Genomic DNA, 5,966 nt, shown 5'->3' on the forward strand with positions numbered 1-5,966 from the left:
CTAAAGTGAGGCAGAAGAAGTTTTAGTGTTATACTGATATTGACAGGTTGGTGTTCACTTTGTATAATCAAATTTATAAAAATATTACCAGAATAGAAAATATTTAGTTGTCAAGTAAAAGTGGAAGGTGATGTTTTGGTATCTTTTGTATATTAATTCATATGATATTGTAATGAAGCACAGTTGCTTCGAATTTTAGTGCTATTCTGAGCTTGACATGTGCAATTTGGTTTCTTTGTTTTAGGTTAAGGGTTTCCATACTATAGAATAGATAAATATTATAACTCATGTGCCAGATACTTTGGACTTATAGTGTGTGAAGCTTATAGTTTTATATTAATGTGTGTGTGTACTTGTGTTGACTTTATTTGAAACAGTGAAGACTGGTCCTAACAGTTTATGGATTACTATTTATTTTTTAATTTATGCAGGATCTGCAATTGGATTTAAATTGGATAGTCTTTTAAAGCTTACTGACACTTGTGCTTCTAACAATAAGATGACACTGATGCACTATCTTTGCAAGGTATAATAACAATTGCACTATTTTTGACCTCTGCTCAAGGTCAGATAAATAATTATTGTTCTGATTAGGGATTTTGATGATTGGAACTTCTGATTAGGGGTTTTGATTATTGTTACTTGATGTATATATCTCATCACTGTTATAAATTCCTTCATTGATAATATTTTAAGTTCTTGCTTTCTTATCATCTTGTACTTTGTTCAAGAGTTGTTGCAGTTGGGAGCTCCTGAGATTGTTCCAGATTATCCAATTCTTTCTGTTGACAACCTAGCAGATCAAATAGCCGAGGTTCTCAACTTTTTTGGGTGAGTAAGTTCAAGCTTAAAATATTAGTTTATATTTAATGATATAAAGAAAATTAGTTTACACCAATTTCCATTAGGCTTTGAATATTGGCAGTTGTTCGTTTTGAGAAGGCAATCTGACCCCAACATTCTTTTTGTCTGCAGTCTTAGTGCAGTAATGTGCATAGGAGTAGCTGCCGAGGCTTACATTCTTACCTTATTTGCTGTAAGTTATTATGTTGGTGCTATGCAGCCTCTCCCCTTTTTAAATTACATTAGAGTTTCAATGATGGATCGTTCAATTTTTTTAATGTTTTTATGTGTTTACTGTTTACAATAGATGAAGTATAGACAACGTGTACTTGGTTTGATACTTGTTTCACCTCTATGCAAAGAACCATCTTGGACTGAGTGGTTGTGCAACAAGCTTCTTTTTCTATCCCTAAAACACTATGTTGTCTTGTAAAAGTAAATGTTACTTCTTTCTTATGATTTTGGTAACATATGCAGGTCATGTCAAATTTACTCTATTTTTGTGGCATGTGCGGGGTGGCAAAGGAAATGTTGCTGAAGCGGTACTATAGCAAGGTATACTTTGTGCATCCAAATTCCCTCTTTCTACTTCCATTTAGTGAGGCTGAGTTATTTGCTTTTATCCATGATGGAATAGGTTCAAATTTGTGACAGGTACCTCCTCTTCACTCTATCTGTTAACTAATTCCATGTGTTTTGATTTGTGCTTCATGTTCCTAAAATTCTAAGTTAGGTCAGCACAAATAGTTTCAATTGGGACAAGGTTAGAAGGTTTATGCTTATATCTTGAGTGCTATCCATTTCTATAAACATAGCCTGCAGATTCCCATAGATTTCTGATTTGCTGTCTTTCTGCTTATATCTTGAGTGCTATCCATCTCTAATTTATGTTGTTATTACTTAAGTTTTCTTTTTTAATTATTGTAGTTAACTTGTTATTAATGTGATTCTATTCTGTTGGTTGATTCTATTAGTTGATTCATGTTCTTGTTATTTTTCTTTTTCCATATTTTTTTTAACTATGATTTTTTATTTAGGTTGTTACTATGATTTCTATACTGCGTGATTTTTCTGTTGCCATCATCTTCTAACTGCTTCTCACTGCTCACCCAGCACCACCAGCATCTGCTCCATATTTAGAATTAACCTTTGTTGTCTATTTTGAAGTTAGATTATAACTTCTCACTGCTCCAGCTCTTCCGTGGTGACACTATCCTCATCAAGGTCACTTTCTTACCCTCCTCTATCTTCTTACTTACCTTCCTCTTGCTGTGTCTTAGCTCTTAATTGATTTATTCAATTCCCCACAAAAAAGTACTCTTTTTTTAGAGTCTCTTACTGGGGTGCTGTTTTTGTTTTGTTCTTTCTTAACAGATGGTGTTGTGAGATTTTGAATTTTATATTGTGGAGTACTAGGCCATGTATACTAAGAAGAAGATCATGATTGATTGACATGGTTGCAAATAGAGTTGGATTAAATTTAAAATGTTATTTATTTGTATCTAATGAAAGCATTTCGAGTTTGGAGTACAACTATCAGAATGTCTTAAAGTTTTAATTAATTTATCTCTTATATTTGTTCTTTGTGTTGCAACTTCTAAGTCAGATTGGGTTTTTTATTTGTATATGTTTGCAGGGCAAGAAAAGGAGGGATACTGTTTGCATAGCTCTTGCTGATGACACCTGTGAAGAGCCCAAGATCAGGATGAATAAAGTTGTGAGGTCGAATTTGCGGGTTCGTCTTGGAGATGTTGTGTCCGTGCACCAGTGCCCTGATGTGAAGTATGGGAAACGTGTGCACATTCTGCCTATTGATGATACCATTGAAAGTGTCATTGGCAATCTGTTTGATGCTTTCTTGAAATGTGAGTTTCTACCTTGAGCTTCTCTTAAGTTGCGGGTTTAGGGCTAGCTACTTAATTTGACTTGTTTTATGAGCTTGCTCTTAGTGATGAGTACTTTAATTTGAGTATTTCTATTAATGTTATAAGACTTCGTTACTGATTGTCAGGGTGTTTTGCAAAATTTCTTACCTCTCTTCAAAGTCCTTACAAGTTACAACTTCTTGTTTTGAATAGGCTATACATGACGTGTGTTTTTCACATTCACATTGCTTGTGTTATAATTATAGCAAGCTATTATTATTATTATTATTATTTGGAGAGATAGTAGTCTTGGCTTGTCAAGCTTCGTATGATTGATTGTCACCTTTCTTGATATTTGATTGAATTGAATTGATTTGAATGCATGCCAAACTGACTTAGTAGTATATATAGAATCTACAATCTTCAGTTTCTTGGACGACATTGATATTACATGTGGAATATGATTATTTTGGTGCTTGTAAAATATTATAACTTTTTAATGTAAATTTTGCAGCTTACTTCTTGGAAGCTTATCGTCCTGTCAGAAAAGGAGATATATTTCTTGTCCGTGGAGGGATGAGAAGTGTGGAGTTTAAGGTTATTGAAACTGATCCTGGGGAGTACTGTGTGGTTGCTCCAGATACTAAAATCTTCTGTGAGGGGGAGCCTTTGAAAAGAGAGGATGAAGAGAGGCTGGATGAAGTTGGATATGATGATGTGGGTGGAGTCAGGAAACAAATGGCACAAATTCGTGAGTTGGTAGAGCTTCCCTTGAGGCATCCACAACTCTTTAAGTCGATTGGAGTGAAACCACCCAAAGGTATTCTACTTTATGGACCTCCTGGTTCCGGGAAGACACTGATAGCAAGAGCTATTGCTAATGAAACGGGAGCTTTCTTCTTTTGTATAAATGGACCGGAGATTATGTCCAAACTGGCAGGAGAGAGTGAAAGCAATCTGAGGAAAGCATTTGAAGAGGCTGAAAAGAATGCACCATCCATCATCTTCATTGATGAAATTGATTCTATTGCACCCAAGAGGGAGAAGACACATGGTGAAGTTGAAAGGAGGATTGTTTCACAGCTTTTGAGTCTTATGGATGGATTGAAATCTCGTGCTCATGTTATCGTTATTGGAGCTACCAATCGCCCAAATAGCATTGACCCAGCATTGAGAAGGTTCGGTAGATTTGATAGGGAAATTGATATGGTGTTCCTGATGAAATTGGCCGACTTGAAGTTCTTCGTATACACACTAAAAACATGAAGCTCTCTGATGATGTAAGTTTTATTGTCTCTTAACTTTGTTGGTGTCTATACACTCTACCAGGTTGTGCATGCCATGCTGTGGCTCTGGTTGTAGGTTGTTCATTAATTTTTTAATGTTCTTAAATTTTCTGTTGCTTAACTCTAGCGCCGCTGTCCTAAAGTAGTGAAGAGTATATTTGAGATGTATGAATTTTCTGTTGCTTAAATAATAGTGAAAAGTATATTTGAGATGTATGAATTTTTACAGTTAACTTCATTCTAGTACTTTTGGATCAATATTATAGATATATTTTGGTTAGAGATAATTTTTATTATATAAAGAAAATATTTAGTATAATTATTCGAATAGGAATCACCCCAAAAAGCATAGTCGTAGCCCAAAAAGCGTAGCTATAGCCTAAGGCATCATTTTTTTCACTTTTGGCTACACTTTTCAAGTGTACCTGAATGGGTGTTTTTCTTGTAGTGATTACAGAAGAGGCCATTCAAAAAGTTCTAAGTCTTCCCCCTGTTCCAGAAGGACTGGATGCCTTTCAAGAAGCCGCACTTAAGCGCCAGATGTACCAATTTGACTGGGACGCTGTTCTCAGTGTTATCGCACTACCTGGCAGCCGTTGGATCTACGGATACCATCATACCCGCCCTAAGGGAATTTCGGCTTCAGCACTTACCTTGGAGGCTCGCGTATGGGCAAACGTCTTCCCGAGCACTCACGAATCCTCCTTCACTGCGGACATGGCCGTTCTACTATGGTGCATCCTTACAGACCAGGCTCTGAACCTACCAAGACACATCCGGAATGCCATGAAACACGTCCAAATTGCGGGCAACTTACCTTTTCCCGCCTTGGTCTCAGATCTTGTCTCAGCCGCCGGAGTCTCCTACAGAGCTGGGAACACCAAAGCCATGCTTCCCCGGGATGATCAGTATGTCCCTAACGGAAAGTACCTTAGACTTCCTGCAGCCACTACCAGCCAGCCTACTGAACCAGTTGAAGATATTCCTTCTTCAACAACACAAGCACCCACTACTGATCAGCTGCTCCAGCAGATACTTGAAAAGTTGGATCGGCAAGAACACAAAGCTAAGATGAGAGAGCACCGTAACAAGCGCCGATTCACATACCTCAAGGAGCTGATCATGGGAAAATTCAAGGACTCAGACACCCCGGACTCCACTTTCTTTACCAGCACAGGGAGCCATGATGGTCCCGAATGTGGAGATACTGCTACCAGCCCACCTTTGTTCTTGACAGATGGCACCGAGGACAGTGCAAAGCCTTAAGTGTGGAAAGGTCAGTCAGTACCTGACTTCCGGAGGTAATTTCTCTTCCCTAGCACCAATAAATTAGGATATTTAGTTAGATTTTTTTCTTTTATAGAATAGGATAAATTGCATAGTAATAGATTAGTTGCATGCATGTTCTGCTTGATTGAAAAGACAATGAGTTTCTTCTAAGACTCTATCTTTGGAACAAAATTTCACTAATTTTAATTAATTATTTTATGTTAAATTTGCTTGAAGTTGTATTTGGAATATGATTTTTGAGCTAAAGAACACACAACTTGTGAGATTTGAGCCTTTATGAATGGTTACATTATTTAACCATAATTATTTTATTCTTGTGTGTGTACTTATCTATGATTGTAATCTACATTTTGTTTCATCCTATATGTCCAATGTTTACTATATTTATATGTTTGCACATGATTGAGGCCATTATTTGTTTGGCTCACTTATCCAAATAAAGCCTACCCTTTCAATTACCTTTGTTAGCCACTTTGAGCCTTTAAATCCCATTTGTTCTATATTTTACCACATTACTAGCCTTAAGTGGAAAAACAATTATATATCCCAAATTGAATCTTTGGTTAGCTTAAGATAGAATTGTGTGTGTTATTTAAGTATGGGAAATTATGGGAACAAAGGATAAAAAGGGAATGAGTCATGATAATATAATGGGAATTTGGATACCTACTCATGTGAAACT

At 36.4% G+C, this 5,966-nt stretch overlaps 1 long non-coding RNA gene and 1 pseudogene across 1 annotated transcript; both read left to right on the forward strand.

Annotated features, from left to right (window-relative positions):
* LOC110262938 lies at positions 998-1,218 on the forward strand. The gene is made up of 2 exons (XR_002347951.1): positions 998-1,036; positions 1,151-1,218. It is a non-coding gene; the product is annotated as an uncharacterized LOC110262938 (long non-coding RNA).
* Positions 1,315-4,210, forward strand: LOC107640808 (annotated as a pseudogene).

Source organism: Arachis ipaensis, chromosome B05 (assembly GCF_000816755.2).
Source record: "Arachis ipaensis cultivar K30076 chromosome B05, Araip1.1, whole genome shotgun sequence".
In the NCBI taxonomy this organism is placed as follows: Eukaryota; Viridiplantae; Streptophyta; class Magnoliopsida; order Fabales; family Fabaceae; genus Arachis; species Arachis ipaensis.